The following is a 10,570-nucleotide window of genomic DNA, read 5'->3' as shown; positions in this document are numbered from 1 at the left end:
ATGACAAGTACTAGTGACCGCATCACTGCTCGTCCATCGGCATGTCATTTAGGCCACTACTTGCACTCGCAATTTTTAATTTGATGAATCTTTATGCGCCTGTATCATTGCTCCACAAGTCTCATATTGGAGATAGTGTACGCGTCTTTATGGAAAGGAGGGCGGAAGCGCGGTTGTCCATGTACACGTTTGGTTAATTGAAGAAGCTAAGTTAGGCTTTGTCATATTTTTTAGATCTGGGGACCCCTTGAGCAAAGTGAGTTTTGCCGGGGTTAAGCAATTTGGCTGACTCAGTATAGATCCTTACTGACCGCCTTAGTGGCTATCGTTTTAAAGACTACAAAGCCACTCATTTGATTGCAGCTGGGATTAAACATCTTTTTGCCAGTAGAATTAGTCACTCCAGTAATTATCCGTGGGGAGGCTCTTACCTATTTTCTTAGGTAAAGCCAGGAAGTGACATTTTCTTTCTCAACACAAGGCTGACGTTGGGCTACAATTAAACAAAACTGAGAAGCCTTTCAAAGTGGAGGTAGGCCTGCATACTGTAAATCCCGCTCTGCTTCAGTGAACCGAGGAGGCATGGGGTTGCTCCTTTTTCCACTGCTGTCACCAACACTTGAGGGCCAGATGCCCGAGGTCCGCCGCACAAATCCCCGCTTTCCGTCATCTAGTGCAAGCTTACTACCCTACCTGCTGCTCTTGTGTGGTCCACATCCAGCAGACTAGACTAGAAGCAGTCACATGTTCTGTCCTTAAGATATCAAGAGGAACAATTGGTGTCACTTTTTTATTGGGTGATGAAAACAAATGGATTCCTGTCCATGTTCAGTTCAAGTTTGTTTGTCTTGTTTTGTGTTTTTTTTGTTCAGTAGAATTTTTTTGTCTTTACTGTTCCCATAATTTTGCAATCACTTAAGTCAAGCAAAGGTTGTGTTGCCATACGGTCAAACAGATTTGATAGTTTTTCAAATATAGTGATAACAGAAGAACTCAAGCTACAAAATGTTTTGCGATACTGATAGTATCACAATACAATTCAGTCATCAATGTCATATTGCTGTTTTCAATCACATTTAAAACAAAACAAAAACGTAAAGCATTTTTTTACTAGCCCTATTTGTAATTAAACGTGTCCCCGACATGTCCTCCATTTTTGTGGAATGTATTGAAACATAATTTGCTTTTCTGGACCACCTCACTGCTGGAAAATATTTCAGTGCTTAAACTTGACTTTATCCCCAATCTCCTGCAAAATTCCCATGAATGCACCATTGTTATGTTTAATGCTGCTGGATTCAGTGCTTACATTCATCTTAAAGCAGACAAACAAATGCATATCCACACTCATCCAACGACACACGTGCACATGCAGAGTGACATGGAGTCGGGCCGACAGGCCGTCGAACCCTTTTTGGCCGACATTACCCGTAGCCAGTCTTGCGGAGAGCATTTGTCACGACCAATCAGAAGAGCCAGTGGAGTTTGTTATTGGAGCTCGGATTTTGGGAGCGGGGGTGCCGGGACGCTTCGCGGTAGGTCATGCTGACAAAGTCCTGGCTTGTGTGTACATCGTGGAGCGAGTGTGTGGCACACTAGTCAGTTCGGACCTCTATCCTTCATTCTCTTGAAACAGAACAGATTCTCTGGATAAGCTCAAAGTAGTGGAGAATCATGCCCCCCCCCGAGTTATAGACATTCGCACATGCACATTTATCGTTATCCTCTTTCTGCTCCTTACATCATGTTATTTCTCCCATCTTGATCTAAAACTGAGTTCAATACATTGTGTAAAAAAATGTTTTTTCTCTTGACTGTGACATTTTCCCCCCTACTGCAAATGATGCTCTTGCTGTATTGTTTTAGAGCTGAAAAACTAATTTAGAATTTTAGGCGCAACATTTATTCGCCTAGTGATTGCACAAGGGAAGTCGTATTCAGTTAACATTTTTTAGTCCCATAGACGGTGGCACAGAACATAAACTAAAATAATATACTGTAAATATATTGAAGTGAATTGCCATGGGTACATCAAAAATTAGATACTACAATACAAAACAAGCCAAATGTGAACAGCAGAACAGGTCGATTTTATGAATCTAAAGGGAATGAGCGTGTATGTAGCCAAGAAGAAGAGGCTTGGAAAAATGGTGAGGTGCCAGCATGAGCCAAAGCTTACAGGTGCCCCTAAGCTGAGCCTTGCATGAAGTGAAATGCTGGCAGCTGACAAGGCTATAAGTGTCACACGGCAGCCTTGTTCCCTCTCACTCCTGCAAAGGTCAAAACAAAACCTTATTTCAGTATTCCTCTGTTACAACTGTCAGGGAGTAAATTAAATAACTATATAAAATGAAGTGACACAGTGTCCAGTCTTCAACATGGTCAGAAATGTTAAAGTCACCAAGAATGGGCAAAAAACAGATTTTTGTCAGTGATTCTTGACGCTCAACCATCTATCCATTTTCTATTAATTTTGTAATTTCTATTTAATTAATGTAACAAGCCTGTTTTGGTATGTGGGAGAAAAAGTAGATGCTCTAAAATCACGGAGCAGAAAGCACTGAGCAGAGCACAATTGCTTCCATGAGAGAGAAATGAGCAATGCTGTGTTGGAATTCATCTTGCACGAGAGACCGTCGCTCCTTACGCATGTTCGCTTAAAATCATCTTGTGATTGGACCTCTGTGCTTCAAGAAAAATGTTAGTCTCGAGCCTGGTCGAAAGCCAACATTCGTGTCTTGCCCTCACACAAATCAAGACATTCTGATTTTGACGCCTCTACTCTCAGTTAATGAGACAATCAGCATATATCACATGCAGGTTGCCTTTTTCTCTGCTTTGGGTGTATTTGATTGATACAGGCAGCCCATCACAGAGGCGAGGTCTGCCCAAAGAAGGAAGGAAGGGAGGCTGAGTGCAAGCCTATTGTGCAACATGTGTTTATGTGTCCAACACAGGAGGGCAGTCTTTCAACACTTCCTCAGCATGTGGGGCAGATCTCACTACTGCTTAGATTTACAGTAGTGCTGCTGGAAGCCCTTCTCTTAAAATGGCTGAGAGTGTAAATTTCTTTCTTTTCTTCAAGTGTTTGTTTTTTATCATACAACAGATGATCTGAATGACTTTATTCACCTTTGCTTTCAATTTCCTTTGACTTCACAGTAAATGTGCACAATTTTTGTATCATTTGTTTATAATAATAAATGAAATAAAAATTTGCAGTTAACATTAGGGCTGAAATTCATTGATTGGTATTAAAACGTTATGCATTATACATTAAAAGCGTGTGTTGAATGTACTCATTTTTATTTTGTCAAGCGGTTGTGCAAAATAAGAACATCTGGCTCCAGATGCATTTTATAGGTAGACTACTGCTTAACAAAATGTATTTGAATCCAGATGCTTTTATATCATGCATGATGAAATAAAAAACAATTCCAGCATTATTCTTCTAACATGAAATACTATATGTGCCTTGGCTTTTAGCACTTATCCTAACTCAAATTACCTATACCTTAAATGCTAACATATAATTAGTATTATCCAGAAATTTCATTATACTCTTCCACCAAATTATACTTATATAATTATAGCTATTTACTTGCAATCTTGAATATACAAAATAGTTTTAATGGTTGAATATAATGCATGATTAGCAGTGCGGTAATTCATAGCCATTACTCCATTTGCTAAAATTTGTCCTAATAAGGTCCTCAAGTGAAGAAAGCTCATCTCTGTTGACTTCAGGCAAGAGTGCAGTCATCTCTGGCACATACTAATAGGGAACAATGATCCCATTCACACCTTCTGGCAATTTAGAATCTTCAATTGACAGACCATGTCCGTAAGTGTTACGACTTTCAACTGTCAGGTTTTTGAAGAGCAAAGCTTCTCGTATTTTTAATGAGTGGGGATAGCATGGCTCGCAAATGTGCAGTAAAGCCTGGTATAGACACAGATTTTTAACATCTTAACCATTTTCTTAAGTGAGAGGCCCCACACAAAAACAATCAAACTCTGTGCTTTTGCTGCAGTTATCGTTTAAGCCATATAGTTGGAAATGTCCAACACAACACCGCACACTTAATGATCACAAACCAGAAGGATGTTGCAGCACTTGTACTGACCTGTTGTGCCATTGGGTCTACAGATTGCCCGAAAATACAAAGACGTTTTGCAAGTGAAATCATAAATACATGTTTTATACACTCGACACACCACAGAGAAGAGTGTTAACAGGCCTTACAAATTTGTCTGAGTGAAAAGAAATGCCAAGTTTTGTTCAATGAGGCTTCAAAAGATGAAAGACTGAGCCATTCCTTCCACTTTCCAATGCTGTGAACATATCCACTGAATACATTGAAAGTAGGCTGATGTGCTCTAATGCCCTGCCAGTGCCAAGCCCTAGTCCACAGACTATGTCAGACTTTTTTTTTTTTTTTTGTCCCTCTTGCTCTTACTCCTTCTCAACACCATCAACGAGGCGCTCAAAAACCACTATGCCAGCCTGAAGCCAAGTTCCACGGGATCGCGAATATGAACAGATTGAATTGTCAGTCTCGACTGTTCTTCAAGTATATTGGGGAGGTATAATAATACAACACATACCAAATGGTAATTGGTCAGGATTAGAATCCAATTCAATCCGGTTCAATAATAAACAATTGTTTCTATCAGTAAAATGGATGTGGCCATTCACACTTTTCCCTTCTGTATGTAATCCCTCTGTTCCCTGAAGTTATTTTGCTGATGTTGAGTAAAAGAGTAACTCTTGAAGAGCTGCTGCTGACAAAAATAGGCTTCCTCACTCAGTAGCGCAGCACTTTACTGGGTGTAGCCATGTTGCTGTTTGAGGTTAAGTTGTAGTCATTTGTTGTGATTTGCAAAAATCCCTTTTTGGATTGAGCTTGTGCATACCTTTGGCTGTGTAAGCACCAATACTGGCCCCTTTAGGCTTGGAGCTATTTAAGTTTAAGCTCATAAGGCTTCTCCATCAACCTTCCTATAAGTGGTTCTGGCGCCCTGAGGTGGACTAATCTTTGAAATTATCTCTAAATGCAATATGAGATGATCCTTACCATTCCTTTTGGTGAGCATTGTCATTGTTTCATGTGTGCGTGGGGGTCCTGTAGCTGCACTTACGTCACCCCCCCCCACACATACGGTATAATGATTACGCCTGTTTCTGTTGACTGTGCTCTACGCAAGCTTACGATGTTGTGCGGATACATTGTTCTGAGTTTTTGTTTTCAAACCCAACAGTATTTGCAATCTGCTTAAGTTTGATTTCATATTCAACAAAGCACACTTTCTCTGTTTTTTTTTGTTTTTTTTACAGATCTTGCCTAGGAATAATTGGTTTCACAGTTGAATGGCGGCCCAGTCGTGGTGTGATGTACCCTCATAGGTGTAGGACCAAATCCCAGTTCGGACCTTTACAGCAGGTGAGAACACGAATCCCGTGTTAGATTTTCAGGGTGGTGGTGGTGGGGGGTGGGCGAGATCCTGGTGAATTTGAAAGAGCCGCTGATGGGGTGGCAGCCAGGGCGCCCTCTCCAGTCTTCACCCGCTGACATGCCAGGTGGGTGTCAAATGGACACTCGTGGGCTTGGCCCTCTTCTACTGCAGTTGTTAATGATAACACGCGTTGATAACCGGCCCCGCCACTTGATGCTGTCCACATAAGACTCATGTAGAGCCTGCCAAATTGTGTGTGTGTGTGTGTGTGTGTGTGTGTGTGCGCGCGCGTGCGTGCGTGCATGTGCGCGCGCGTGTGCCTGCGCTTGTGTGCGTGATGGCTCTCAAATAAGTTTCACTTCTAATTGTGTGACAACCACAGATTACTCTTACTAAGTCTGATCTTCTATGGCATTTCAACAAGATGACTGGGTAAAATGTATCTGTTTCTCCAGTAGTATTTCAAGGCAACCATTTTAATTAGATATATGATAGGCTACTTAAATCGTCAACAGAGGTATGTTTTCATTGTTTTTAAATAAAAATGACAACGATGATTGTACATTATATTATTATTATTATTATTATTATTACTAAAATTATTATTATTATTACTAAAATTATTATTATTATTGTTGTTATTGCCAGTGATTATATTTTTATTAATGATCGTAACAACAATTATATTACATTGAAGGTATTGCTATTAATATGTATACGTATTATTATTAGTAGTAGTAGTTATAGTAGTATCGAAAGTCATTTTTATAATACATTTTCATCCGCTCATTTTAGATAACATATTTGTAAAATTTCATATTTCATACAGTTTAATGCTGCTATAAACTGAGTTCATACGGCGTTTTAGAGGTTTCTACGACTGTGTAATATCTTAATTGATTTAAAGAATATCACCAAAATTCAATAGGAGATGTTTGTTGTGACCGTTATATTTGCATAACGTTACAAGTATTACTTAGTCTGAATGGTTGTATGCGTGTATTTTCTTTTTTTTTTTTTTTTTTTTTTTTAATCTCCCTTGGGGGCAAAAAGGCCTGAGGCGTTGTTGGCCTTTCCAATCTCTGCGTGTAGGCTGTATATGCCAAATAATAATATGATAGGGATTTTTACATAGTGTGTGCGCGCTCGCGTGTATGTCCGAACGTGTGTGCGCTCTTTGGCTGACTTGTAAAATTATGACAGGCCATTTTCAAACTCAAAGATTAACATTGTGATTCCCAGTGTCCCAGTAGACAATGTGATTGATTACATCACATTGTATTAAGGTCATTTCGACATCAGGGTAATTTTCAACTGGAGCCTCCGGGCCATATTTTAATGTGCATTTGTTTGGCGCTGCTGTCGCTCGCTCTCGCTCTCTCTCTCTCTCTCTCGCTCGTCTCATCTACGGAAAATAGATGGCGACATTAACGAGCGATTAATTAAAAACAACAATTTTAATGGTGATAGCACGGCTGCTTTCCCTTTTGAAAAATGATGTAGCCTTTTAGACATGAATTTTACATTCAAGAGCCGGGATTATCAATAGAGTAGAGGTGTATATTTTAATTATTATTTAGAGTAACATCAAATTATACACTCCAGAATGCTCGTGAAAATCAGAATAACGTAATTTCCATTTTGACACTGATGCTAAAGACGTGTTATTGCGATATTTGTTTTTCATATTTACATATTAAATGCTATATCTCACTATTCGTGATTCATCATCTTCTGTAAATACCCGCTTGTCCAAGTTCATGGGATATCCCATTTAAAAAAAATAATGAAATGAATAATGAAATCAAATCATCTAAACAAATGAAGATGAGAACACAAAAAGAGTAGTCAAAATAGCAGCTTCAGTGCTCAGAGATTTTTTCACTTTAATAGAGATCGAAATATAGAAATAATAGGACAATACAAATGGTGAGACATTCAAATCGCTTATTTCTGCTGTTTGCCTTTCATTATGTCTAAAGCGAGTGCAACTAAGAAAAGGAAAAGTGCAATAAATCTGTGTGTGTGTGTGCGCGTGTGCGTATATGCGCGTGCGTGCGTGTACGTGTGTATACGCGCGTGTGTGCATGCGTGCGTGGTTTCAAGCTTGTATTATGTTCCAGAGTCATCATATTTACGTGCTTTAGCACAATTATGGACTCTACGTGCGCGCTCGTTGCTTCATGTACGTTTAGCTATACGCCCGCCCGCCTGCCGGCGAGCTCGCCTCATGTGCGGGCCTTTGCACTCGGTCGTCTCACATGTCCAGTGTGCGCCGATGTTATCTGCGCTTCATCCAGAAACCCGCAGCCTTTCCACCGCGGACCAAGCTTCGGTTTCGCCGTGTGTGTGTGTGTGGGTGGGGTACGTGCGTTTGTTCGTGTGTATGTGTACGTCTGTGTATTCAGTCACCACAGTCTTGACCGCAGCAATTTGGGGTGAAAATAAAACTTCTCATCTGCGTCCCTCTATCCCAAACGCGCACCCTCGCCATGATAGTGCATATAGTGGAATAAGTGCATTCATTTCTTTCTTGCATGATTTACTTTTGCAATCTCCAATTTAATTAGAAACCCAGTATGAAGGTGCGACCATGTGCTCAAGGCCCCCTGAAATCGTATTGGTTTTCTTGTTGTAGGTTTGTTTTTACACGTATGTTTTACGCAGCCCCCCAAAAAAAACAGAACATAAAACGTCCAAAAAAAAGGTCCAAAAGACTAAATTAAATATATTACATCTCGCTTCCCTCCCCCCACCCCGCGCCTCATACGGGGCCCCTAATTCCTGGCTGTGAAACGCAAATTGTCGACCATTTTGTTTTGAAGGTGCTATTTGGGGGGTGGGGGGGGGGGGTCAATTTCCAAGAGTGTAACCAAAGCAATAACAATCATTCATCATAACATTTATTATAATGATTATAGTCATAGTCATGATAAATATTAATTAAATAATTTTTTATATATATATACACACGCGCAACAACTCAAATTCGTTTCCTCGGTTTTATTTCGTATTTGTCTTTGAGTCCAACCTAATCGATCTGAGTCATTCGATCAAGACAATAGCTCATTCTCACGCTGTTTCCTCGCCCACTAAAGGGCTCAACCTTTGCACACCACATTATTTATGATTTGTTTGTCGTCCTTTCTTTTGTATGGCACTATTTTTGCTTGTTTCTGGCTGTCGAAATAATTCAAAAAAGCTCTTTAACGTATTTTTGAATTAATACATTTATAACCCTGTCAAGTCCAAAGCATTATTATAATTAAAATAATGCCACTGTGTAAGTGGCTTATATACCTCACTTCAAAGTTATAAAAAACAGGCGAAATCACCCCACCCCCTTCCGCCCCCAACCAATATTCCAAGACAGGCTCCCCAGAGTAAACACCAAATAAATGCTAATAGCTACTGATTATAAGCCTGCATTGCTGGTTAATATATTGTTGAATTAATAAACTTCTATAATAGTGTCAAAAAACAGCATTATTATGTTTAAAATCATGCCAGTGTTTAAGTGCCACATGCGCTTTAACGTTACTAAACAGAGGAATCTTTCCACTCTGCTCCGCCACCACCAGTTTTCCAAGAGAGGCTCCCTAGAGTATCCACCAAATATGCTAATTGCTACTGATTTTTATTATCATTATTGATTAATGATTACCGTCTGCATTTCACATCCACTCGTGGGGAAACATCCCAGGCGATTTCTGCAGTGTTGGAGACATTTGATGAGCCTGTGAGAGTTCAAAATCCTTCAGTATAATGTCAAGAAGTTCAAATTAAACACATTATTATTGTGATGAACATTAATAATAATAATAATAATAATAATAATAATAATAATAATATGCGGTATTTGTCAGACACTTTTTATTTATTACTAATATTTTACTATACTAGTGTACTACTAATATACTAATAATAATAATAATGACAATAATTGCATATTCGTTGTGTTATGTTAACAGTGAGTGGATGTGTGCGACATCCAGCAGACTGCAGTCGCTCCATCATCGCAGATCTTTAATAGGCCCCAACACAGAGCCGCCTTTATTTAGCCAAACCAGACGGAAACCATTCCCATATGACATGTAGGCTAGAGGCCCAAGCACCATGTGGAGCCCGGTCCACCGCTCGGGTTCAAATGCACGCTGACAGAGTTTTCTCACATTTTGCAACATGGAACAATCCATTAACAACAATAATAATTGCATTGTAGGCCTACGTCTAAATATGACCAGATTAATTACAATAATACCATGCATGCAATTCATGAAAGAGAAAAAAAAATCTTTATTATGTTGTACATTTTGTCAAATTTGTAGGTAAACATTACCTGTACTTGGAGCCCAGTCAAAGCCACATAGTTCCTGCCTGCAGCACACAAACAAACATACAAGCAGACAGGTGCAGAGTCATGCTTACCCAGCCTGCAGTTCATAATCCCTTGAATGCACCGTTTTTTATTTTATGTATTATTTACGGCAAACCAACAGAATGAAGCCAACAGAATGTTTGGTTTGGAGCAGCAGGGGGGAGGAGGGGGGCATGCATGCGTCAAACAGCTGCTAGCTGCTGCATTGCACGCACACACGCACAAGAAATATCCCTTGAACTGTGCAATTAGTGGAGAGCCATCAAATAACAATTTTTTGCCAGACTTGCACGTCAACCAGTCTGCAAAATGTTAAAAAAGACAGCTTTGTGTTAATAAAACCATTAATTACATACGAATACTAATATTAATACTACTACTACTAATAATAATATAATAATAATAAACTTAGTTTACTAACTCGGGTAAATTTACATTGTATAATGTTGATTAATGTGCACTGTCTTCTCTTAAATAATAATAACAATAATAATAATAATAATAATAATAATAATAATAATAATAATAATAATAATTTTGTCTTCTTACCTGCATGGTGGCGTGCACGGGCCGGCTGCAAAGAAGCGCGTCGCCGCCTTGGGTTAAATGCAAGTGGGTGCTGGCAGCAGCGGAGCTGGGTGGGCTGGGAGAACGGGGCTGAAGGAGGGAGAGGAGGGAGGGGGAGAAGGTGCGAGTGTGAGGAGAGAGCAGCATGTGGAGGAGGAGGTAGAGGAG

General features: G+C 39.6%; 1 long non-coding RNA gene across 2 annotated transcripts; it reads right to left on the bottom strand.

The window, feature by feature from the left end:
- Positions 1-1,091: 1,091 nt before the first annotated feature.
- On the bottom strand, positions 1,092-10,550 carry LOC119116772. 2 transcript variants are annotated; one of them, XR_005096361.1, is made up of 5 exons: positions 10,385-10,523; positions 9,797-9,834; positions 9,122-9,194; positions 2,180-2,270; positions 1,092-1,626 (listed from the first exon to the last, which is right to left on the bottom strand). It is a non-coding gene; the product is annotated as an uncharacterized LOC119116772 (long non-coding RNA). The 2 variants fall into 2 exon arrangements; XR_005096359.1 differs by having other exon boundaries at positions 1,092-2,270; positions 10,385-10,550.
- Between the last annotated feature and the right edge of the window lie 20 nt (positions 10,551-10,570).

This window comes from Syngnathus acus, chromosome 2 (genome assembly GCF_901709675.1).
Source record: "Syngnathus acus chromosome 2, fSynAcu1.2, whole genome shotgun sequence".
NCBI classification, from domain to species: domain Eukaryota; kingdom Metazoa; phylum Chordata; class Actinopteri; order Syngnathiformes; family Syngnathidae; genus Syngnathus; species Syngnathus acus.
This window is presented reverse-complemented; position numbering and strand designations above follow the sequence as displayed.